The sequence below is a fragment of the Chrysemys picta genome, chromosome 5 (genome assembly GCF_011386835.1).
Source record: "Chrysemys picta bellii isolate R12L10 chromosome 5, ASM1138683v2, whole genome shotgun sequence".
In the NCBI taxonomy this organism is placed as follows: domain Eukaryota; kingdom Metazoa; phylum Chordata; order Testudines; family Emydidae; genus Chrysemys; species Chrysemys picta.
Genome location: NC_088795.1, coordinates 40,409,588 through 40,436,250, shown reverse-complemented (window position 1 = coordinate 40,436,250; position 26,663 = coordinate 40,409,588). Strand labels below are relative to the sequence as shown.

The window sequence follows — 26,663 nt, the reverse complement described above, 5'->3', positions numbered from 1 at the left end:
TAAACTATTATTGTATGTAAAGTAAATAAGGTTTTTAAAATGTTTAAGAAGCTTCATTTAAAATTAAATTAAAATGCAGAGCCCCCCCCCGGACTGGTGGCCAGGACCCGGGCAGTGTGAGTGCCACTGAAAATCAGCTCATGTGCCGCCTTCGGCACACGTGCCATAGGTTGCCTACCCCTGTACTAATGTAATAAAACTAAATAATAGTCAAATCATGCAATAATACAATGGAATAAAAAAAAGTGAGTAGCTGTTAAAGGAATAAAACAGTTAAAAGAATAATCTTCCTGTACTAACATACACCATAGGGTTCTTTTGAGAATAATACCAGTCCCAGTATAGATGGCCCTTAAAAACAAAACCACAGGCCTGAAAGTCCCCTGGATCCAAACCTGCTCAGCTGAGAGCACAAAGTTGAGAGTTGGTTCCAAACCCAGTGATTTGGGCCCATTTCTAAGTGGAATATCCAGTCAATCAAATGATCTGATTATCAAACATATTTAAAGGTCCCAACCTGTTTCCATTTGAGTGATTCTGCAGCTCCTTCCCTTTGGTTTCACTTTTCAAGGTGAAATTCTACCAAGCTCCACCATTCTTTGATTGGTTTCATTTCAAACCAGGCAAAACTCACAGAAGTTTCACACAGTTTCCCCATGTTCAGTTGAAAAGTGGCCAACGTTAGAGAATCTTGCTGAACTCCTCAGTGAACCTGGCCCAAGTTTAAGGCTTGTCGTGAACAAGGAAGCCAGGCAAGTTTTTTTTTTCAGGTGGTGTTACAAAAGTTGCACGCAAATCCAGTTAGCAAGTTCCTAACTTGCTTGACAATTTCCCCTCCAAGTTTCAGAATAACTTCCTGATCACTGTTATCCACACTGAGGACTGCAACATGCTTAGCAACTTAGCTCTGAGAAGGGAAAACTCCACCAAGCAGACATGTGGAATAGGTTTTGTTTTCTGTGTGGAGATGTGTATGTGAAATGTGCACATACATGCATCTTGCCCTGCCATCCCTTTGCTCTCCCTGACAGCATTTTTCTTGTGAGTCAGCAGGGGATTCTGAGGTTCATCAGTTTCAGACTCCTGCTGATTCAAAATAACAACTAACAGGGCAGCAGAGGGATGAAGACTTAAAGTTCATGCGTGCACCCACAGCACATACATGCCCACAATGGGAGGCCAATAAACCTAGTGTCCTGAGTTTGTTTTATTTGGGTTTCCAAGCTTAAATAATAAGGTTTTAAGGCTGAGCAAGCCTCATGCAGCACTGCTGGAACAATGGGTGCTGGGGGCGCAGCAGTAATCCCCATGTTTAAGGGACCAATAATAGCATAAATGATTGGTGGAGATTTGGAAACAAAAAAAAATCTCATTTTTTCAAAGGGATACGTCCCTTCAAGAACTCACTGGGGAAGCAGTTTGTCCATTGATTTAAACTGAGACAGAACTTCTGGATTCTAGTCCTACTTCTGCCGCTGACTCCACCTCTAGCTTGATCTATTACCTTGGGCAAATCCCTTTGACCAAAAATTTTAATAGTGGCCTCTACCTTTGATTGCCCAAATTGAGACAGCTAATTGCCTCAGACTGGTCACCAAAAAATTAAGGCATCCAAACTGAAGGGGGTATTCCTGAATATTGGGCCCTTAGCCTCTTTCAGGTCTTGTCTAAACTCAGAGGTTGCACAGGTTCAATTTAAATTAGGTTTTAACCTGATTTAGTTAGATTGCTGGTTTAAAAATCAGACCGTAAGTGAAATTGCGGCAACTTTCACGTGTTGACAAGCCCCTGTACAATAATACATCCTTCACAGAGCCGTTGTGAGGATTAGTAAGTATTCAGGAATTGCTTTTTAGTCTCCTTAAATAAAAGGTGCTACAGAAAGTTTTACTATAGAATTCCAATCAGAGGCTTAGCTCTGTCTATCCCAGAAATAAAGGGTTCAGATATGAAATCTGCATTGGAATCAATGGAGACTGAAAGGACCTCTTATGTAGCGATGGGTCCAAATCATGGCCCAGCTCTTCGTATAAGGGTTTAAGGCATTGGGAACCATTTGCATTTGACTTGTTGTTTAGAAATAATATAATTCTTAAAATAGCATGAAATGCACGAAATTATATGAGCAGCGATAAAAGAGAATAATCTTGCAGCATGATGTTTTAACGAACGTTACTTGGTTGTGGGAAATGATATCTTCCTTTCCTGACTTTTAGCCCTCAGCTATGAACTGTCTACTTGTGAGCAATCCCCAAAGCACACAGATGCCTGAATAAGGCTGATCCAGAGTGGTACTGACACCATAGCTCCCATGGATTTCAAGGCTTGGTGCGCTGCAGGATTAGGCCTACCCTTAGGTTTCTTTTCAAAGCAGCTGTCATTGACTTCAGGCTTTGTCATTTGCTGTTGACAATTGTCTTTGTCATTAACAATAAGCTATCACTGACTTCAGTAGGAGCTGTGGGCACTCAGTGTCTCAGAAAATCAGGCCATAAAGGCCGCTGTGTTCCCTTTTCCCCTTGCTCCTGTTCTATGGCACAGTCCCTTTTCCAGTACATGTATTTTTCCTTAGCAAAGCTGGTCCACGTTTTTCAAATTTCAAAATTAAAAAGAGGAAACAAGTTTGAAAAAGCTTTGGTGGAAACAATTTTCTTTTTTTCCCACCAGCTTTATTTTCCAATAATACCCCCCCCCCAACCCACCCCCAGTGCCCACTCACATAAGCACACTGAGAAGGTCAAACGAAAGATGCCATTTAAGCTAACATAAGGAAATTAGATGATTTCTCCCAAGTGCTCTCTTCCTGCACACACTCTCCTCCTCAGCTCCTCACCCCTAACAGAGTGAAAATTACAGCTACTGGCAAGTTCAGGCCCCTTGGCCATTTCCCACACTGCTGACTAGTTTCCAGCGACCACACCATACAGTTTTATGTCCTGTTGGCCAGGCAGGGACTTTACAGAATCATCCCACCATTGCTTTATCATTCAGAGCTCTCTTTTTCTGTATTCCTATAAGGCACTTAAATGTCTGTGGCTGAATCAGGGAATACATTTCCAGTGTAACATGACAAAACTTCTATTTGCTTATTATATATTTGCTCATCCCTCTCCTCTGAAACCAAGTAGGGGTTCCTCCAGTTCAGGGATATTTCACGGTGGCAAGGCCATCTGGAGAAGCCTGCACTGAGGCTGGCAGTGCTGTACCTGCTCTGTGGAAAAGGGAGAACTATAGTGTCCAGGGCTGTAAATCCAGCACCTCTTGCCAAAGCATTCATTCTTTTTTTATTATTCATTTTTTAAAATGTGGTTGCTTGTTGGATGCTAATGAAATCTCCTGTCATCAGAATACACAACAGTCCAGATCATGCATTTTTCACATTTGTGGGACACTTACAAAGGAAGCACAGGGCGCACCTTACAAAACTCCAGCTTGAAATATAACAGTTTTCATATTGCCTGGCACCTCAGTGTCAAAGAGAATTCTATTTTTAGAGTGGTGCTCCACTGAACCAGCTATATAAGGCTGTGCTGGGGAGATCATTGCTTTTGTATAACAGATCAGCATGCCCATTATTCACTGGGGGAGAAAAGGGCCTGATTCTGCTCTCATTTACACTGGTGTGTAAATCAGGAGGAATTCCAGTGAAGTCAATGGTTTAAAAAAAGAAGTATGAGATCAGAACCCAGGCCGGTATTTTGGTTTTGAATAGTAGATATACATATTCTCCTTTTCCCCCAAAGCATAACACCTTAAAGATAATGTTCTAATCTTTAAAAATATGAGAGAGGGTTCATGATTAAACCAATGATGCAGGGGAACATGGATGTTCCAAGTACATGGAAATGAGACCTCTTTGCATAGTAAGCTAACAATAGACTAGGAAACTAGTAATAGACTAACAGGGAAAACTCACTGAAGTTTCTACTCCTGCTCCATGAAGAAATCACTGGATAAGATACTTGATACCTACTATAGCGGTATTTAGATTTGATAGTAATTTGTTTTCAGCTATAATTCTACCAATTGCACTGGATATGCAACAGTGAGGACTAAATGAGCTATCAGAGCTAAATTACCACTGAGTCCATTTCTGCTATCGAATTTAAGCATCAGGATAAGTAAAGGCAGCACTGGATTGATTCTAGTCTTCTTTACATTGGCTTTACACTGTTGTATGTAACTTCTCTGACTTCAGTCCTGATCTAACCTGTTTTTCTTCAAGTAATTAAAAGTATAAAGAGTCAGGCTGTCTCACGCTGGACTAAGTAACCACAACACACAAATTATATGAGACTCTGAGGATAAGACAGAGCAACTGGAATCAGTGTTCACATTCCAATAGCATAAGGCAAGGCAGCAGTCAGTGGCATGCTGCAGAACAGGATAAGGCAGGCCTGGCCTGGTGGCAGAGCAGAAGTCTGGGCAATTATTGCTGAATAGTCATGATCAAGACATTCTCCCACTCACCAAATGTGCTGAGCAAGGAACAGCAGCAACACAAGGGCATTCTCTGCTTCTTTGTGACATTTGAAACTCACAAGGAAAAGCCCTGCACAGTCTGGATCATTTCATTGCATACCTACTAAATCAAATGATTTTTAGCAGAAATAAAGTGCCAATCTTTATGGCAAGCAATTCATGCATGGCAAGGTGCTCCCGCTCTGGTTTACAAAACTCTTGCTTTCTTCAAACTATATAACTCATCTTTTAAAATAGCTGCATCATTTTTTAATATAATAGAAGAGATTTAAACAGAACAGCCTGACAACATTATGGTGACACAGGACATTTTCCATGTAATTGTAGGGACTATTCAACATGACCTAAGAAAAAGTAGAAAGAGGTTAGACAGAGTTAAACTATTCAAGGCTTTTAAAATAAAGCAATGCTGCCCCCTACTGGCAAAGTTCTAGACCATGCCAAAATCCAAACAAAGGAGTATAACCAGCACCTTTGTTGTTAATTAGTTATAATCCAAAACACTATCATAATTGGCAGGTAATTACAGCAATTAATCATGTTGAATGTCAGAGAACTAGTCATACAGCCATACTACAATAAGAAATTTAGTAGGAGTTCCAGTGCAATACAGCATTCACTCTAGAGTACTAAGAAAATATCAGCTACTCATCTCTCCCATTCCATCCTTAAAGCTTCTAATTCTCTTCTAAACTGCTCATCCCACTCTCCCCATCCTTTCTACAAGACGTTTTACACCCTCCCGGGTCTCTTATTCATCTAGTATACCTAGAAAGCACCCAAAGAACCCTCCTCCTCACTGCAATTCTCTTCTTCTTCTCGAATGCCCCCTCTCACCACTGGCTTCTTCATGACACACACAAAAGACATGAATTCCCCTTAATCCACTTCCCAGATGTCAATCTTAGACAGGATTCCTAATCTGCCTCTCCCCAATCCCTGAACCAGTTCCACTATGGGACTGGCCTTCTACACCCCTTAATCGCAGCTCTCTACTCTCACCCACCAAGGAACTGTAAAGGTTAATTCATATCTTTGTGGACTGTACATTTGCGTGCTTTTATAATGAAAAGGAAAATACACAGAACTATATACACTGTGGTATTGGGGGCTGTGGCTTTAAGGGCTGAGCTTTCTAGACTGAATCTGGATGGGGCTCTGTGAAGCTTTCATTATGCACCTGAGCTGGACTCAGACTCAGGGTAAAGCAGAGTTCTTGTAAGCACCAAGGCCCAGATCAACAAAGGGTCTTAAGTGTCAAGTGAGTTTAGGCACCTACATGGTTAGGTGGCAGCCAGGCAGGGGTTTTGTGGATTTTAGGGCACCTAAAACAGGAACTTTGGCATCTAAATCTGGGGTTTAGGCACTTAAGTTTTCAAAGTAAAATTCTCTAGGCACCTAAATTTCTGCCTCTGGACATGGGCACTGCTGCCTTGTTCTAGGCATTCAGCCACGTAAGCACCAGTGCGATTCACAAGCCAAGCAATAACAGATGTTCCTTTGCTTAACAGAACTCATTGTAAGTCCTCATCCAGTAGGAAGCTCAGAGCATGCCTACCAGATTAGGCCCCATGCAAAACCTGGACAGAGGAGGTCATGGTGCCTAAATTGTAACTTGTAGCCAAATGGTTAGAGCAATCACCTGAGAAGTGGGAGACCCTGATTCAACTGTCCTGCTGCATGAGGATTTTAACCTGAATCTCCTGCCTCTCAGCAGAACCACAAATGTGGTGCCACTAAGAGAGCTATTAGCACTGAAAGAAAAGTCACAGGCAGTAAAAGGTAAATGGGGGAAATTTGGGATTTACAGTGGTGATCTTATCCCCACTAAGGGAGTAGGTGACCTAAATGTATATGTAAATATCAAATTGGAAAAGATATGATTTGTAATAGTACCAGAGAAAAGAGAAGGAAACTTTGGCTTTAGTTCATGAGTGAAAAAAGTTTCATGTCTTTATTTATAGAAGCCCTATCTTAAACTGAAACTGACCATAAACCACTTATTGCCATTCCCAAAAGGGGCCTGGCAACTCCCTTTCTTAATAATATAGAGATTATTTTTTCAGTTACAAATGTACGATCTGCAAATTGAATATAAACCTGGAAGGGATTTGGTGGCTGCAGATACCTTCTCAAGAACATTTGACAAAAGTACAGTGGAGGAAATTCAAGAGGTAGATTGTGTATATATCAATCTGATTAAAAAAGTCTGTCCTGCCTCAGACAGAATATGGATTGCAATTGCCAGAGCTACTCTTCAGGATGAGCCTCTACAGAAAGTAATTAAGGCTATTAGCACAAGATGGCGGGGGCAGCATATTCCCAGCCCCTGTTGCCAATTGAATGGGGAGCTCTCAGTGTTAGACGCTATTTTCTTTAAATGCACCGGGATGGTGATTCCTAAGGTGTTGTAGAAAAATATGTTAAAAGGCTACATGAAGGTCAATTAGGGATTGAAAAATCTAAAGGAAGGGCCAGAGACATTTTATATAGACCTGAAATGAACAGTGACATGAGGAAGCTGTTAAGACTTGTCGCATATACCAAAAATATAGGCCAAGTCAAACAAAAGAGCCCATGTAGATGGCATAGGAAAAACTGGCCTATTGGAGTAAAATAGGGACAGTATTTTCCGGCCAACATTAAACAAATTTATGTACTCGTCATAAACTACTATGCTCACATCCGTTACTAGAAGATGCTGTACTATAAATAGGAGATTAGATAAAATAGATTTGATATGCACAGATGTGGTATACTTGGCACAGTAATGTCTGACAACGGACCACAGTTTAGTGGGCATGAGTTTAAGCAGTTTGCAGTGAAGTTTGAGGGTAGTCATATAACTGCTAGTTCCTATTATCCCCAATCCAACGGGTTGGTGAAAAATGGTGCCAAAATAATAAAACACCTACTGAAAAAGGTTGCGAAGTCACACTCTAATCTGTATTTAGCAATGTTCAGTAACAGAATGTCGCCACTACTTCATGAAAATTATGCTGTGAGTATCTGCAATGGGAAACAAACAGCAGTGCTGTCACAAGAGGTTGCCCTGTGGTCATATGAGTCCAATGCCCCCAGACAGACGCACACTATGGAAGAATAAGCGACATCGTTCCCAAATCCCAGAAGCGAAGTGAGTTAACAGGAACTGAGTCTACTGTTTTGCCAGAGAGGGGCTCCAAAAGCAACAGCCATAGCAGATTGAGACAATGGATCCCCGGGACATACAACGAGGACAAGTGGACTTGTCGGCTCTTGAGAGCAGCATTATTGATTCAGGACGGGGCCCTCAAAGATCAATTGAACGCTGTTAGTAAATTTACTTATTAGGTTGGTTATAAGTATTAATAATTGTGTGTTATTGTTACTTACAGCTTGGAAGGGAAGATGTGAGATTAGGGGGATGTGCCTTTAAGGACTGAGTTTCCTAGAAAGCGTCTGGCCAGGGTACTGTGAAGCTCTTGTTATGATCAGAGACTGCCTACTGAATCAGACTTCTGAGGCAAGTTCACAGAAAATGGAGTATGACCTCCCTTAGTACCTTTAGCCTAGTGCAGGGGTAAGCAACCTATGGCATGCATGCCGAAGGCAGCACGTGAGCTGATTTTCAGTGGCACTCACACTGCCCAGGCCCTGGTCACCAGTCTGGGGGGCTCTGCATTTTAATTTAATTTTAAATGAAGCTTCTTAAACATTTTAAAAATCTTATTTACTTTACATACAACAATAGTTTAGTTATATATTATAGACTTATAGAAAGAGACCTTCTAAAAACGTTAAAATGTATTACTGGCACGCGAAACCTTAAATTATAGTGAATAAATGAAGACTCGGCACATCACTTCTGAAAGGTTGCCGACGCCTGGCCTAATGGATAGGTTACTCACCCAGGATGTAGGAGATCCTCTGGGTCAAGTCCCCCTCCTCTTGAGGGGGAGAAGAGATGGGAACTGAGATCAGCTACTGCCCTAACCACTAGGCTATGGGACATCCTGATGTGGGCACCCTCAATCTCTCCTACTGAATTTGTTCCACTTAACTAAGTAATTGAAAATTATATATTAATTGGGCCAGAGAAAGAGTTTGAATGACTCTATAGCCTTATGGTTAGAGCAGTCACTTAGCAGGGATCTGCCACCTCTTCAAATCCCTTCTCCCCTCAGGAGGAGGGGGGACTTTACAAGAGAAGAGCCTTTTGTTTCCACTGCACGCTATCGTTGACATCTCTGTTAGACAATTCATTTAATGGTATTAAATATTATATATGACTGAAGGATATGAGTGGGGAAAAATACCTAAGCCTTTCTTCTCTTTGTTCAAGATATTCTGAAAAATACAATAACTTGTTACTGAAATCTTGGTCAGGCATCTATAATAGACAAATAAGATTAACTAATAGCACTACATTATAAACAAAGAACACCATTTTGTAAGTCATCTGGTTCTACAATGATTTCATCAGACCTTTTCTGATTGAATAGACAGAGGTTAAATCAGCAAAGCAAAAAGCACACAAAGTTACTGAAAACAGCTGCATCTTTTTATACAAAAACCTGCATTTAATTAAAGACCAAGATTAAAAATATGTTTATAAATGCTTTGGTCATTACTTTATTGTTTTTGTTTTCAATTTACATGGAGTCATTTGATGTAACTGCTACGGAATATATGCTATGGCAAGTATATTCATAATATCCCAGATCAACAAGTGAAATAAACTGGGTTAAAGGGAATCTTATACTAAACCAAAGCAAACTGGTAAAACGTTTTTTAAAGTTAATTTAATACTTGTGGAAAATGGAATTTGAATCAGCACAGGCAGTGGCAATATACAAGTGTGATGAACTGTTGTCAGATCACATATATGCAGACAGCATGGGCTATGGAGAGAACTGAACCTAAAATCTTTAAGATTAAAAATGTGTGCCCCTACCACTCCAGCTGAAGGAATAACTCCATTAGCTTTAAATAAAGAGCAGTCTGTTGTTGTTGTGACCAGCCACTATATGGCGGCTTGGTCACACATTAAAGGGTCTTCATCGCCAAAAAAAACAAGTGTGTCCTGAACTTGGGTTAGCTAGCTCTGGTTAAAATAGCTATGAGGACACAGCATCTTGGCTTTTAACTTGGGTAAATAGCTCAAATTTAACCCCAATTCCCCAGGGTATAACTGGAACTGCTAAACAGAGTTAAAACCAAGTTGCCATGTCTTCACTGCTATTGTAACAAAAGCTGAGAACACACCTTCTTTTCAGTCAGTGAAGTTTTACTTGCTTGTCTGTTCCACCTCACAATATGACACAACCTGATCCAGAGAGGGGCTATCTTTTGGGGAGTTCAGTCTGAGTCCTTTGATTCATTCCTGAAAAGGTTTCCAACTTCTGCCCATTTTGATGGTTATAGGAACATAACCAGTTCCACAAGGAACTGGACTGAATACTAACACTAGCCACTAACAGAGGCCCTAAGACCAGCCTGCAGCTGGTGGCAACATATTTTATTTTTAAATTGAGCACGTTGCAAAAACCCTGAGAGATAATTGCAGCCATTTGATATTCTGAATAGAATTCTTTCAGGTTATCTTTACAGAAAGACTAGTCAAGCACTTTAACCCCTAGTTTTTTTCTTTTAGGGTGCACCTTGATCCTGCAAGAGCAAAGCTTATCGAGGGGATACAGTCCTCACCAGTCAGCACACAAGGAATGTTCACAGATGAAAAACATGTTCTAAGAGCCTACTGCCCGCTCTTACCCTACCCCAGCCAAAACAAGCTGAAAGAGAAGGGGAAGCAAGACAAACACAAGCAAGGAATGAAAAAGCAGAAGGAGCCCTGCTCCACAGAGAGTGTGCTTAAGGAAAGGTAGGATTTTTAATAGCGATGAAACCAGTACCGTAATACAGAAATTATTCTAAAAACCTATGAAATGTAAATGAGCATTTTATGTGTGTGTGTGTGTGTGTGTGTGTGTGCTGATAGATCGATAAACAGAAAATTTATATCCCTGCTCTGGAATTCTATGCGTAAAATCCTGACCCCAGTAAAGTCAATGGGAATTCTGCCATTGAGTTCAGCAAGGCCAAGATTTCTCTCTTGTATGTTTAAAAAATCATAGAAAGCTGCTGGTTCTCTACTGAATTCTATTGCATTTTCTTAAGGAGTGGTCCAAGGGACAAACAAGAATGGTGGTTTCCTGTGGAGAACCCTTGCCCAAGGTTCCTTCATGGCACCAGAATTGTGCATCTGGGAGCAGCAGCAATCCAGTAAATGTTTTGGTTTTAAATAAGAGATGAGAGTAATGGGAGCAGCATGTGGAAAGAGGTGGCTATAGTGATGGGGGGGGAGAAGGGGGGCTGAAGAAACAGGTACACCTGCCTTCCCCCACAAAGCAATTTGTGCACATCTTCTAAATTGTGTAAGATTGGCACTGGTGCCCATGGAAAAGAGAAAAGTTCAGAGAACTCTCCACTGTCCCTCTGCTAAATTAGCTGGGCCCACAGCCAGATTCAACCCCAACTCCTGGACCACTGCAGACGTACCAAGTCTACTGTTTTCCTCTATAAACTACAAGTTTGTTGCCCTTTTTCCAGGTCTAGTCTAGAGGGACACGCAAGCAATTCTTCTCTTTTTTCCGATGCCAGGCTCAGTACAGGGGTGGGGGACTCATATGATTTATGTATTTTAATGAGAAATAGTCCTGGCACTAAAATGTTTCATAGTCCTCTCTGTTTCCCTAATATCTCTTATAATTTAGGTTATCCAAATCTAAATTCCCCAGACTCTTTCACAAGACAGAATTCCAAGCAACGTTTCTCTCAAACTTGATAAAATGGCCACATTTCTTTCAAATTTCTTGTATCATGCTATCTAAGTCTGAACTTTTCAGTGAGAACTTCTTGCATGTCCTTTGGAATTTTCAGGTTATTTCCTGGGTTCAGAGAGCAGAGGGGGGAAAAGTAGGAATTCATTGTTTTTATCTCTGACTTTCCAGTGTCTGGAAAGTACAGAATGATTCTCTTCTGTATTTAAATGTCTTCCTGTTCTGTATTCCTTGAACTATATGCACACACAATATTCAGAGTTGGGGGAAGGTAAGTAAGTGTAATGTGTTTGATGTTCATGTAAACATCAAACAAAGTTCTATAATGTTAAAAATGGGAACAGCTGCAAAAGTGTATCCAGGAAATATAGAATAAGAATTGTGACCGTATAAAAAAACTTTAACATCATGATTCATAATGCACTCTATTGTGTATCTGTGTTCTGTTCTCTGTGTGTAACTCTCTCCTTTACCCTGTGATGTATGACAGTTATATTCCTTTTAAGGAAGATTTATATTTCCAGTTTAGCATGGTGTGGAGATTTCTGTTTAACAGTCCATATTAGAGCTAACCCATTCTAGTAACAAATATGTTTGAAAAGTACATCACACTTCTTACCAGTGTGGAGTGGAACTTTTCCTATTGAGAATCATGTTATAAAACCATGCAACAGAGTACGGACTATGGTGATAGGCCATTGTGTAATTTGACTGGCAAAGTTCTCTGAAAAAAAAATCCCTCTCCATATCAGATAGGGAACACCATATTAGCAACTGCTGTGTTTAAACATGATCGGTGCTAAAATGGTGTCAGCCACAGTGAGGATAGTGCCTAAATGGTCTTCTATTGATAACTAAATGTCAATCAGTATGTAAATTAATACTGCCAGGACTGTGCAAGCCCTGTGCACTATACAAAGATGTTAGTTTGGAGACCAGGCATGTATACTGTTAGCTCTCTGAGACAGGGATTGTCTCTTCAACTTCATTCATACAGTACCCAACACAACAGAACCCTGATCCTGACGGGTGCCTTTGAGTGCTACCGGGGCTGATGAGAGTGTGAGGAAATGGGAGACAATTGTACTGGGGCCCCAAGCTCAAGGAGGGCCCCAAAACATCTGTAACTGGGATGAAATGGGGAGTAGGGGGGGCAATGAACATGATGCACCTGGGCCCCAAATTTCTCTCAACAGACCAGAGTGCTACTTTAATAGTAAAATAATAACATAATATATTATTATATATTAATAACATATTAATGTGTGTGTGTGTGTGTGTGTGTGTGTGTGTGTGTGTGTGTGTGTGAAGTAACCACTTAAAGGTAGCATTCTTGGATTGAGAACGGTTTTCAGATCCAGATCCAATTTTGCAGCTTAAGGCCAAGCTCTACACAAAACAGACATTTCTGAAATATACCATATGATAATAATTTTCAGTGAATGTACAATTCATGTATACACAAACCTCAGCACAAGGCATTTCCTGGGGATTATTAATTGGCTGGTTTTAGTGGTCTCTTGGCCAGCTATTCATCTTGGTCAGTCATTCTGAATCGCAATGATCATTGCTCAAATAATTATTTCAGCATTGTTCGAATGCACACTGAGAAGAAGTGCTCAGCAGATTTATGAATTAAGATCTAAATTAGGGTTACCATACGTCCGTTTTTTCCCGGACATGTCCGGCTTTTCGGCAATCAAACCCCCGTCCGGAGGGAATTGCCAAAAAGCCGAACATGTCCGGGAAAAATACCCGCCGGGCACTTCCTCTCCCGCGGCTGCTCTGCTCCTCCCCAGACTCAGACTTCGGCTCTGTTTAAGAGCCAAGCTGCCCAAGCCAGTGCTACCGGCTTCGGGCAGCCCCCTTGCCTCTGGACCCCAGCCGCTGGTCGGGCACTTCTCCTCCCCAGCTCCAGCTGCTCTGCTCCGGCTCCAGCTGCTCTGGAGGCACGAGGGCTGCCCGAAGCCCGTAGCGCTGGCTCGTGCAGCTTGGCTCTTAAACAGAGCCGAAGAGTCAGGGGAGGAGCACAGCAGCTGGAGCCGGGGAGGGGAAGTGCCCGGCCAGGGGCGCAGGGTCCGGAGGCATAGGGGCTGCCCGAAGCCCGAGCACTACCGGCTTCATGGTTTGCTGGGCAGCTTCCAGACCCTGCGCCCCCGGCTGGGCGCTTCCCCTCCCGGGCTCCAGCTGCTCTGATCCTCCCCTGACTCTTTGGCTCTGTTTAAGAGCCAAGCTGCCCGAGCCAGCGCTACCGGCTTCGGGCAGCCCCCATGCCTCCGGACCCCGAGCTGCCAGCTGGGCACTTCCCCTCCCGGGCTCCAGTTGCTCTGCTCCGGCGGCTGGGGTCCAGAGGCATGGGGGCTGCCCGAAGCCAGTAGCGCTGGCTCGGGCAGCTTGGCTCTTAAACAGAGCCGAAGAGTCAGGGGAGGAGCAGAGCAGCCGGAGCCCGGGAGGGGAAGTGCCCGGCCGGGGGCGCAGGGTCCGGAGGCAAGGGGGCTGCCCAAAGCCCGAGCGCTACCGGCTTCACGGGTTTGCCGGGCAGCCTCCAGACCCTGCGCCCCCGGCTGGGTGCTTCCCCTCCCGGGCTCCAGCTGTGCTGGGGAAGCGCCGGCCGTGGGCGCAGGGTCTGGAGGCTGCCCGGCAAACCGTGAAGCCGGTAGTGCTCGGGCAGCCCTTTTCGCGTGGCTGGGAGGGAGGCGGGGGAGTTAGGGAGGGGACTTTGGGGAATGGGCGGAGTTGGGGCGGGGCCGGGTGGGAAAGGGGTGGGGCCAGGGCCCCGTGGAGTGTCCTCTTTTTTTATTTTTTAAATATGGTAACCCTAATCTAAATACCTATAATATGGCATTCTAGTAGTGAAGCTATAGAAGTGGCCATGGTGGTCCTGTCATACTAAACATGAACTAGCATGGCATTATACCAATCACAGATTCCCACCCTTTTTTACCCTAATGCCCAGCTCTATGGGACTCATGTTTTTGTTTTTCTTTTCTGTCATTGTAGATAACATTTTCAAAAGACCCAAATTTTCAAAGCTATTTAGACATTGCTCCACTTAGTGTTGCAAGGTCTAAGTGACTTAGGCGCCTACGTTCAATTTTCAAAAGTGACTGAGGCACTTATCAACAGAAGTCCCACTGACTTTCAGTGAGACTTAGACCCCTTAGCATCTGTCACTTTTAAAAATAAGAGTTAGAAACTGCTCTCATTTGGATATATATGAAAATTTTACCCTAAGTCTTTTTGTGATACAGAGTAATTTAGTACATATATCTCACTTTCATAAAACAATTCCAAAGACCTTTGGTGAAATTCTGTGTTATTTTAAAGGAAAGCTCTGCTATTAGTAGAAGGTCTTGCTCTTCACAAAAAATAGTTCAGATTTTTAGCTATTTCATTGGTCCAATGTTTCCAAGGCTGGTAAAGTTTCATCTGGCATGTCAGCAAAACAAAATGTTCTCTTAAGTTGGTAGTAATGGTTTTGCCTGAAATCAACAGATTCTGTATCATTGTTCTCAGCTAGGACAGTAGAGGGCAGTGAAGCCACTGCTGAGGGAGAGAAAAATTTACGAACAACCGGGGAGAAATATAATATTTCTTTACAACCACTTTTCCTGGTCATTCCCCATCAGAAATCTATGCCACAGTTCATATGTATGAAGGACATTTTTAATTCTGTGATGTAATAAATTAAACAAAATTGTTTTAGTTTGGGGGCTCAATCCTGCTCTTATTGAAATAACATCCTTGGGAATTAAATCAAGCCCAGTGTGTACCAGAACTGTCAGATTATACTATGTGATGCACAAAAATAAATTATGCTGCAGAGTTTATTTCCTTGATGTGCTGCAGAGGGAGAGAGAGTAGGTAATTTAAGAGTGAGTGAGAAGGAAGCAGAGAGGGATTGAGGTGGAGAGAGAGAGAGACAATCAGACAGACCACAGGCTGAAACAAAAAACACAAAAATGGAGATAGACAATAGTGAAGAAAAAGACAAAATTCCATGCGTTTGGATGTAGAGTTCAGAAAATGGGTTTCCCCGCCATGGAAAATAGTGACTTTTCAGTGAAAACCTGAAAACATTTAGGCTAAAAACTGAATACCTATACATTTTCAGCCCAAAATTTCCAGTTTTTGGTTTTCTGACAAAAAAAACTGCAAGTTTTCAAGGAAAGCAGACACTGTCTGCAGAAATTTTTGTTTTGTTGAAAATCGTTTTCTGAAGAAAAGCAATTTAATAGGAAATTTTCAAACAGCCCTGTTTGGAACATCACTGCAATAATTATTAATAATAACAAAAAATAAATCAGAATTCTAAAACACGGAGTATTAAAAATTGAAGATCTTGCTACTAAGGCAAGCAATGATAGTTGTTAAAACATGATCTGTAAATTTACAGCAACCCTTTAAACTAGGTAAGCATCAAAATTTCGAAGTTGAATAATCCTTATCCACCAGGGCGTAAACTGATCCAGCTGAGACCAGAGAGAAATGCATCCCACTTGTTTAGTATTGGCCAACTAGTTCATTCTGATATAGCCATTTCTGTGCTTCTACATCTTACTTCTCACATGTTGTTTGATGTGGTATCATAAGTAGGGCTCTACCAAATTCAGTCCATTTTGGTCAATTTCATGGTCATAGGATTTTAAAAATAGTAAATTTCATTATTTCAGCTATTTAAATCTGAAATTCCATGGTGGTGTAATTGTAGGGATCCTGACCCAAAAAGGAGTTGTGGGTGGGAGGGTCACAATGTTATTCTAGGGAGGTTGTGTTACTGCTACCCTTACTTCTGTGCTGCTGCAGGCAGCGGTGCTGCCTTCAGAGCTGGGCAGCTGGAGAGTGGTGGATGCTGGCTGGGAGTCCAGCTCTGAAGGCAGAGCCACCACCAGCAGCAGCACAGAAGTAAGGATGGCATGGTATGGTATTGCCACCCTTACTTCTGTGCTGCTGCTGGTGGGGCGCTGCCTTCAGAGCTTGGCACCCGACCAACAGTCACCGCTTTCCAGCCGCCCAGCTCTGAAGGCAATGCAGAAGTAAGCGTGGCAATACCACGATCCCCCCTAAAATAACCTTGTGACCCCCCTGCAATTCTTTTCTGGGTCAGGACCCCCAATTTGAGAAACTCTGGTCTCCCCAGGAAATCAGTATAGTATAGGGTAAAAGCACACAAAAGACCAGATTTCACGGTCTGTGACATGTTTTTCATGGCTGTGAATTTGGTAGGGCCTTAATCAGAAGACATGCTCCAAACCTCACTGTGAAGAAGAAACAAAAGAAAAAGATCTGCTACATGCTAAAAAAGTGACTGAGTTATAATTAATTGAATCTTCTGCAAGTGCTTGTTTTCTCTTAGAGGAAGGACACTACTGTTTAGTAAGGGTGGAGGAACTGAAAGATTCTGGCTTTAATCAAAAGACTGTTAAAAATGATGAGCTTGTAGAAAACAGCTAATGATTATTACCTATCCGTACAAGCATTTATGAGTCACCCATTCCTGCCATATCTGGATACACTTTACAAGGTTTAGATGTACTAGCAAACTGTATATTCCAAAAAACCAAGCATATACTCTTTGATCAGCTGCAGCACTAAACTGGGTAACTTTATAGGGGGAAAACCCAGCCAGTAGGCTCAGTGACAGGGAATTACAGAGAGCTGTAGTTAGTGCAAGATATTAGGATGGCCTGCTATTAAAAATAAAACAAAAAAACCCTCTTGGATTGTATTCTAAATATGGGTAGGTTTGGTCTCAGACATATTCTTGAGGGAGTGAGTGTGTATAAAATGCACCCTTGGGAAAAAGCAGTCAGAACACCCCTGCTACACATAAATGATTGGAAATGAAGGGATGATGGTGGCTTAGAGGGACAGAGTGTGAGATAACTGAAGTGTTGACTGTTCAGAGCTTTATAATGACCAGAGCCTTGCTTTTCAGCTCATTGGCAGCTAATGCAGCGGGCAGAGCACACATATAACGTGCTCTCACCATTCTGCTCTACTCAAAGGCAGGAAGCTATATTCTGCACTAGAGGAAGGTTCTTGAGACATTAACACCAGATAGAGTGCACTGTGATCAACTAAACATGGATGATTATGGCAAGGTCTGCATCTGGCTTGAGTCCAGATTCTCAGCTAGTTTAGATCAAGATTGGTATGTGAATCTGGCCCTTAGTCTCTTGGTCAGCCATTGATTACCAAAATTCTAGCCATTTCTGGAATATAAATGCTTTTCAAAGTACGTTCTAAGAGGAGTTAAGTGGTAGGCTGATTTAATGCACAAGTTCTTCACCTCTTTTTGACCCAAGTTCATATCTACCACAGGGATTGCGATATGAGTTTGATCTCAAACTAGCGAATGCTTGCTCACCTCACAATTAGAGCACATTTCAACACTCTGAGTCACCTCTGCTGAGAAGAGGCCCAGCATTATAAGAGCAGGTCAAGATTGAGCTAATATGGCATAAACAGCTACACAGGAAGCTTCCACCAGCACATATGGTATACACTGAATTTTTGGGGAATGCTCCTACTCTTACTGTAATGACAAGTAGACATGGTGGCAAGAAATAGAAATTTTAGTTCCTGGACCCAGTCACATGACCTAACATGGGGTGCCAAAAGTTAATATTTCTGGACCATATGATACTGGACCATATCTTCTGATTCCAGGGGCTACTGCTACAGTTACCACCATGTCGCGTAGACCTGCTTTGAGCAGCATAAAATTACACAGTGATAACAACATCAATCCCTTGTCTATACTGGTGGTATAGAATGAAACAGAGGAAGATCCCAGAAAGACTAATATAGGTGCAGGCTTAGCCAGCGCTATTACTTTGACACTTACATGTGGATTTAATACACCTCTTTCTTTGTAATGTATCTATGAACAGAAATATTAACTTTTGAGATCAATTTGAAGAAAAAGTGCTGGCATGTCACCGGCCTCCTCCCATTAATACACACATACACACCTGGACTATGAAGAGAGTGAAAAAAATCTCCCCCCCACAGTTGGCTGTAACTACCTCAGATATTTACTCCCTACCTCCTCTCCCTTCTCCACCCCTCACTCAGGCTTTAATTAGACTCCTGTTAAGGAAATAAAATAAAATATATTGTAGATAAAATCAACATAGTGCACAATAGCAGAGGGAAGGGAAATATTTGCCAAAGGCAAGCTCTTAAAAATACCATCACAGAAGCTTTAACATCCATTGACAGCAGATAGGATATTGATTATTAAGGTGTCATCTGAAAATCCTATGTAGTAAAGTGAATGGAACTCACCTTGTCTATCTTGGAAGGTTAAAGAACTGAGTTAACTCTGCCAGGTAGTTGTTTGAAACATGATGTGTAGCCACCTCTCTGCCTTTTGAGGCCACACTTCTCCCCTCCACTGAGCATGGTAACAGCCTAAGCATTTCAGATGTCCTTCACAGGACCCTAATTACCTATAGCGAATGTTGCTTAGTGATGGTTTCTCAGCAACCCCTTGTTCTTTGATCATCCTGAAATCTACCTTCTCTGTTTAAAGCTACAACTGGAACATTTGGAAACATGATATATTATAGTTTAGATTATCCTGCCTCCTTGAAACAGCTGCTCCCACCATTCACTGAACTCATTGCTGAAGTAACATCAAATCTGAGGTGAATGAATCATTTACTAAGAAGGACCTAAATGTGGTACAGTAGTTAGCCAGCTAAATAGTGGGGGGTGGCTGGAGGGGCTATTTCCGACTGGCACTAGTTAAAGTTTCCCATTATGTTCAAGTTTCTTGGCCTCACTTTCAAGGGCCTTTAGAGCTCTTCCCTCCCTAATTATCATGTATTGTTTCCCACATCCCCTCCAACCCTGCAATGACAGCCTTGACCCCACCACTCATGTGTCTGTTTCCTCTACAAAAGTTTCCATGCTTTCTGCCATACTGTCCCATATATACGGAATGAAAGGCCACTACTCTCTCCTGCAGATCCCTCTTTAAGACCCTTTCTGCCAAGGTGGGCGGGGGGCGGGAAGTGCATGTTAATACACTGCTACCCCAAATTTAGGGTCAGATCACTCACTCTTATGGTAAAAATCCTCAAGTTTTTACCTCTCAGAGTTTCTCCCTCGTTGTTCAGTCAGGAGTGTAGCCTTGGGCCCGTTGCAGTATGAAACCTAAGTCTGGTCCCCAGACACATCGGATGAGAGCCTGGTCAGGTCACTCTAACATCAATGGGAGTTTTGCCATTGACTTCAGTGGGGCCAGGATTCCACACATGGATCACAGGAAGCAAATGCTATTTATATAGAGAGTGCCTGTGTGTGTATCCCAACACTTCAGTTCCTAGCACAGCTGCCCCTGGCACTCCCTGAGAGCGGATTCTCCACTGTAGAGGGGGACCATGGGGAAGTTAACAGAAGTCATATTAGCTTTGCTCCCTAATTTCTGCAGGGAAGAGTTGGGGGTGAACAATGCACATCTCCCATCTCCCACCCACCATTGGCCTGCCCCTCCCTTTGTATGAGTCCTGTCTCTGTAGAGAGCACTCCAAAGGTGTCAAGGAGTAGTAATGGTGCCATGAAGGTGGTTGACCAACCCATTCCTTCCACACAGGAGGGGTAAAATCTGTAGACTGAGCATCCCCTCCATTCATATGTACAGAGAGGTCTTTAATTAAAACTTAATTAAATTGTAACATAATGACTCCTGAGACTGTCCAAAGAGCATGCAGAAATGTCAGGCCAGTTTCAGCCATTCTGTACTGTTGTTCCTATAAGAGCTGGGAATGAGTTCTTCAGGTTACCAAACTGGAAAATCAGAAAAGCATTCCCATTATTTTCTTTCTGCAAAAGAGAGTTTGCTCTCTGACCCCAGTTCTCACACTGTAGCAAATAGCAAACTCAAATGGGATTTGCAAGAAATATGAGAAACACAGACATTAAAAAAAATGTTTTCTTAGAATTAATCACTCAGAATAGGAAGCATCTGGATCTGGATAATCTAAATTGAGGGAGAAATCAGGGAACCAGCAGACAGACATTTTGGTGCAGAACTATATCTTAACATAAACAAATCACTCTCTGATTTCTTTTGAAAACCCCTGTTCTGAGACTGGTACCAGAATAAGTAGTACAGTGGTTGGATTTTCCAGAAAGAAAGTCCTCAAAGCCATAGTCTACTTGGGGAAGCAGATCTGACCAATCATTGGCCTGGGCTCAGTTCTAGTTGTTGGTTTTGTGATTAATTAGAAAAAAAGACATTTTTCCGATTTTAGTGAAGTTTTAAATGGAACTGGGAGAGCTGAAGAAGAAGAAGAAGAAGGGAAGGGGTATTGCAACTTCAGAGGGAAACAGACCGACTTTTTGCACTGAAAAACTATTTGTTTCCTCAGAGGAAACTTGGATTTGATTAATATTGAATAGAACATGGGAGTAAACCCTACAGTCCTGCATGCAGATCTGCAAGCCTCAAAGTGGGGGCAGAGATGGAAAAATGTGTAGACAGTAACTGGGTAATTCTATATGTTTGTACCACACCCAGCACTATGGGGTCAAACTATGATTAGGGCCTTGCGTACTGTTGTTAGATGTTCGGCTGCGTGCAGGTGTTCTTTTTGTGTACTGCACTGGCTCTGGCCAGACAGCCCATACAGCAGGCTCCACTCAAACTGCCCAATAAGACCACAAGACTTGGTTTAATAGCGAAGGTGTCCAGCCAGGTTTATTGTCAACGAAGCACAGTAATAGCACCTGGCAGACTCTACAAGGATACTAAAGACATGTATGCCCGTGACAATGGACGCAGCTCAGTTAGTGGCAGGACTTTCCAAGGCTTCCTAGGCTAGCCAAAGACACTCCTTCTGATATACATCTTTATACATAGATACAAATGACATATTGCCCCTGATGTATCTGACCTAGTAGGGTGCCACCCATTGCCTTGTACATGTTGGTTTGATTAAAACATTTTTATTTATTATGCTGGTAGTAATACTAATAAATAATAAGTGCAGTTTCCATGCATTGACTTTCCTGTATCTCCCCCACACAGCAGAAATACAGGGTGAAATCCTGGCCCCAGAGAAATCAGTGGCAAAACTCCCATTTACTTTAATGAAGGCAGGATTCCACCCATTCATAGCTGATCTCAAGTCTCATCTAGTCCTCCTAACATCTTACAGGAACAGCCATAGTCCACCTACAGGCAAAGCCCTTTTTACTCAGGCTTTGCTTGCAAGACCAGACCCGTGTCCCTTATTGTCCAGTTTAAATATTGTTGGCAATATTTTGCTGAATCAGCAGCATTCCCTTTGCTGAGAACTAATGAACCAACCATCTCTTGCTGTTTTTGCCTTTTCTGTTTAGCTGGAATGTGCAGGCTTGTTCTACAGACACAGTGTACAGCATTTCCAAGAGCCAAAGGTCACCCTGAAATCTCCCAGCACACTGTACAAAAGCCAAGCAAGGAAATGCTCAACAAGCTTTTGGAGAGCAGTATCCCAAAATATCAGTTTATTTTACTTGACAGTCATTCCAACCCATATGGCTCATGGCTTGAATTTTCCACCTGGTTTGACATTAATATAGAATAGCTATCTTCAATACAATGTGGTCTCCAGTTATAGGATAGTGAAATGTCATGAGAGAGGCACATCCCTTCACCCCTTCACAAAAAACAAACAAACAAACAAACAAACAAAAAGGAATAGTGTCTCATTTAAATAGCCTATGCAATCTACTCTGTTTGCAATAAAAGGGTTAGATTTTGCTCTTTGTTAATCTGAATCTACACCAGTGCAGTTCAAGTCAGAATCTGTCCCCAGATATCTTCTTTTTTCCTGTATAGCATTCTTCTGTAAAAAGACTCTATAAAACTTTTCAGTATTCAACTATAATATCTTGCTAGCTGGTGGCATTATGTAATATTAATATTGTTCGCTGTAGTGGCCAATACTATAACATTTCTTTCTTTTTTAAAATGTTTCATCATATGCATTCTGAGAATAAGAATGTGTTCTAAACAAATATGCCTACATTTGGACCTGATTCACCACTGATTCTTCCCTAACACGATATAAACCACACCTATTGACTTCAGCAATAAGTACTCATATTCTGCAGTGGGAGAATATGACTCTTTGTTTATCAGTTTCTAAACAGGCCACAGAATAAGGTAAAACATTGCAATTCAAACCAATAAAAGAAACATAGATTTTCGATTGGTAGATTGGACTGCACTGCATGTATCTCACAAGTACTTAGGCACTGTTTACTGATATTGGAAATTCAGCCAGGGAAAGAGAGAAATCGGGAAGTTGCTGTCTAAATATGTCCCAAATAAATGGGATGCAGCCTATTTGGAAACATTGTCCCTCTGGGTACAATAAAAATAACAACAGGATATAAATGAATAAAATCATGTCAAGGTCTAAGGAGCAGAGTAAGTTGGGGAACTTCTGTTGTATACAAAAGTCCTTCATGTTTTCCATCGACTTTGATAGTTTTCAGTTAAATGAGATATAAATGCACAGTCTGAGCCTACTTCATCACAGTCAAGGGCAAATCTTCCACTAACTACAGTGAGAGCAGAATCAGGCACAACAATTTCAAAAAGGGCCACACACAATGGCAAGCAAGTGTGGATAAAATGAGAACTCCCCTCTTCCAAATCTTTGCCCAAAACTCTGATCACACTGTTTTTGAAGATCAAATAAATAAGTAGCTAAAATAAATATGAACGTTAAGGCAACAACTAAAGAGCCTCTGCCCTTCTTAATTTTTACTGGAGCCAGAAGTGGAAGTGCCAAATGAATACAAGTTTTCATGAAATGTTAATTTCAGCTTAAAGCTAGATAGTTTGGATAAGCATATGGACTTCAAAGCCCTCAGTTGAAATACCAGACTTTCAGAGGTTCCATCACTACTATTTATAATATGTACAAACATGTGATCTGTGAAGCAAAATGTGTATCATAACGTTGTATGTGTAGCTCTACTGTGTATTCACAATTATCTAAGAATCTGCTAGACTTGATGCTGTCAGATATATGTAGTGATCCTAGTCCTCACTGAGGTAAAACCTCATTCACTGAAGTCTACAGAAATTTCACCTGTAAAAGGACTGCAAGATCAGGACCATTATTTTTAATTTTCTATTACTATATTTCAATTCCAAATATTTAAAATGATCCAATTTCTGTGACTCCCATTCTGGAACATGGACATCATTGTGACAAGTTTAGAATTACAATTGTAATTAGTTTTCTTTATTTCCTATCCCGTTATTTACTAAAGTCTAAATTCTGCTGCTGGGGAAATCCTTCACTAATTCCTATTTTCCTCCTTTCCTTCTTTGTCCATTTTCATTTTTTGTGTGGTATGTGTGTGTAAGGAATTTACCCCCTACTCAACATTAGGATACTTTAAGTGATCTCATTCTCCTTAAACAATAATCCATCTCTCCTAGAAACAAAAAGAAAACAATCTTGTGCTTTTTTAACACAATCTAAGAGATAAAGAAGAGGGCAGCTCAGCGGACAAATATCAGAATATAGCTACTGTAGATCGCTGGTTCATTCTAGCCAAGGTAAATGGCTGAAAGTTGTTAGTGTCTAATGGCTATTCTGTAGTCTTCATGAAAAGAGTTTTTCCACTGAGTTTTCAGTGCAGAGTTATCTACCTCAGAACTGCACCCTAGCTGGCTGGCTCACTATGAAGGTTACCAACCCATCTCACCCCTAAAGGAGATCCCTCCAAAACAGGCTGAGGCAGGTTGTCTGGGAGGTGTAAGGAAGCTTACAGAGATGATTTTAGTCTTCAGGGCTGACATTACATCACTTTTCACCAGCAGTACTGTAAATTATCACACATAAAGTGTAAGAAATGACATAACAGACTGTAATAAAAACTACATATTTTACTTTCTGAATAAGATTAAGCACTAGACGCAGTGTTACACATTGAGCAGTAGTAAGTTTTAAATCCCGTGTGCAATCAGCTCCTTCACTCATGAGTGCATAGGGAAGAAAACAGGGGCAAGGATTGGGCAAAGAATAGGTGATTGTGGATATCTGGACTTAAGAGCTATCACCATCATTCATTCCCTTAATCCTGCTACTCGAGAACAGCAAGCTGGCAGTTGCACAATGACACACATCAAAGCAGGACTCAGTGATTTTTTACTCTGTGCTTACATGTGCAGATTGCCAGTGCTGTGAGGGAACAAGTTCTCCATGTATATATACACAACGGTGTAAACGACAAGCTAGAATAACATATTGTGTGTGACATGAAAAAATAACATCTCTGCCTTGTCAAAAGTGACAGATTAAGATTTAGGATCGGGAGCAGGAGGAAAGGCTGAGTAAATTGTTGGCAGAAAACATGAATGATATTGTTATATTAGACGTTAAATTCACTTTGTGGGCTGGAGAAGAAAGTCCACATGACACCCTCTAACAATGGCATAAGCTGTCCAGAGTTTGCTATTAGGAGAGGAGGTTTTCAAGAAACATGGCTCTTTGAATGGGATCGTTGGAAGGTTTATGACAACTCTCAAAGAGGTTGCACATTGACAGTATTAGGAGGGAGAAGCTGTTCACTGAAGTTATTTTAACTTGCAGAGTGTCTCTGGTTAAAGGGACATATTCTCATCTAGATGCACAGGGATTTGTACTTATAATTAAACTCTGGTGAGAGTTCATAGCCTCCCCCCCTCCCCCGCCCACTATCAAGAAAACACAACATGAAATAGTCAGCATGATCAAATCTGGCCTGTTGAATCTTCGCACTACAGTAAAAAATTTTGGGGGGAAATGCAATAAGAGAGAATATTGTTTCACTTTGCCATTTGTGGCTTATTATACACTACATTGGTTCTCTCCACATCTATCAATAAACTCTCAGGGGTGAAATCCTGGCTTCACTGAAGTCAACGGCAAAAATTTCATTGACTTTAACAGGTCCACAATTTTTAGAATTCTAGCTATACAGTTGGTTGGTGTCTTTGGAATTGAGAAGGGCTCCTCTCTACTTTCCCATGCTACAGGGTGGAAAAGTGGCTTTCCAAAACCTAAGGAGAGGTTTGCAATGGATAAGTTTGGTTACTATTTTCTGCTGCCTCATTATTGTTTTCTTATTTTCTTTTGCCTCTCCAAAAATGATTTTTGTTGCTGCAGACCCATCCACAAAGAGAGCACAATTTAATATATCTTATCCCCTGAGCTGTGCTATAGACATCATAGATTATGTTGGTGCATGAACAGGAAGCAAACAAAGCTGGGTAATGTTGTCTTATGTTTCATAAGAAACAAAGGGGCAAAGGGAAAACTGTCAGATAGATAAGGCCATAACAGATAAGAAAATTATTTTAAGCTTCTAAGAGAATATTATCTGAAATAACAGAAAAAATACCCGTTTAAGTAAAAGGTATATGAAAGTAATTCTTTAAGGGAAACTCAAACTCCACCTACTATATAGTTACATGATTTCTGCATCTATGCTTAACCAAGTAGTAATCAGGTTGAGTTGTAACACTGGTTTTGATGTAAGGATAAATGGAAACTCTTGGGATTAGCCACCCACAAATCAGACAGAGGAGGGGGGGAAAGACTTGTATTTCATGCCATCACAAAACAGTAACACTATTCTTCTTTTTTATTCTCTATTGTCCTTTTAATGTCCACAAAAGTCTAACACATGAAACCTATTTAGCAAATTCCTTGGAAAGTGCAACAAACTTCCAAGTTAAATTTGGAAGCTGTGATTGGCTCTTTAAATAAAAGAGGATGAGCCTTATGTTTTAAGTACTGAGTTGATGTGCTGGCTGATATAATAAATTCCACCAACTCTGATACTCTCATATGGTTATGTGAAATTGCTCAGTTGGTGGCAACAGATACCTTGGAAAGAGATCTTGGCTTTTGTTGACTTTTTTCATTGTTATTTTTTTTACAAAAACTTAATTATATAGCTGCTGACAGTTTTATAGGCCTCAATTCAGCCATGTACTTAAGCATGTGTCTAACTTTAAGCACGTATTTCCATTGAAGTCAATGGGAGTAATCACATGCTTAAAATTAAGCATATGCTTACATTCCTTGGTGAATCACAGTATCTCAGACACTAGTTACAGCTGAGGAAGTAGATGGTGACTACAGTGTAAGAGTTGCAGAATCAGACGCAAAATGTTGATTTAACTGCAACTGTTTTTGAGAAAAATGCTCTGTGCTTTTTTCTTATATGTACACACATCCCCACAGGCAGTCACTGGTCTTTTGAATGCTTAGTGCATACTGTGATTCTCATAGATTCTGCTTGCACATTTTTTTAGTTGTACCTTTCCTCTGGTTTTAGTTGCACATTCCATAA

General features: G+C 41.3%; 1 protein-coding gene and 1 long non-coding RNA gene across 8 annotated transcripts in view; one reads left to right on the top strand and one right to left on the bottom strand.

Annotated features, from left to right (window-relative positions):
- The window catches only part of SYNPO2 (synaptopodin 2), a 115,426-nt gene that overhangs the window by 49,560 nt on the left and 39,203 nt on the right, over positions 1–26,663 (bottom strand). Inside the window, exon 1 of one of the 7 annotated variants that reach the window (XM_042842376.2) lies at positions 18,597–21,223. The exons of the other annotated variants lie outside the window; for them this stretch is intronic. The gene's annotated coding sequence lies outside the window, so the exon portion shown is untranslated. Of the gene's footprint in view, positions 1–18,596; positions 21,224–26,663 lie in introns of those variants that run through there. 7 annotated transcript variants of the gene reach the window in all.
- The window catches only part of LOC122172381 (uncharacterized), a 45,841-nt gene continuing 29,299 nt past the window's right edge, over positions 10,122–26,663 (top strand). Inside the window, exon 1 of the long non-coding RNA XR_006172654.2 lies at positions 10,122–10,345. This is a non-coding gene — a long non-coding RNA (uncharacterized LOC122172381). The remainder of the gene's footprint in view (positions 10,346–26,663) is intronic.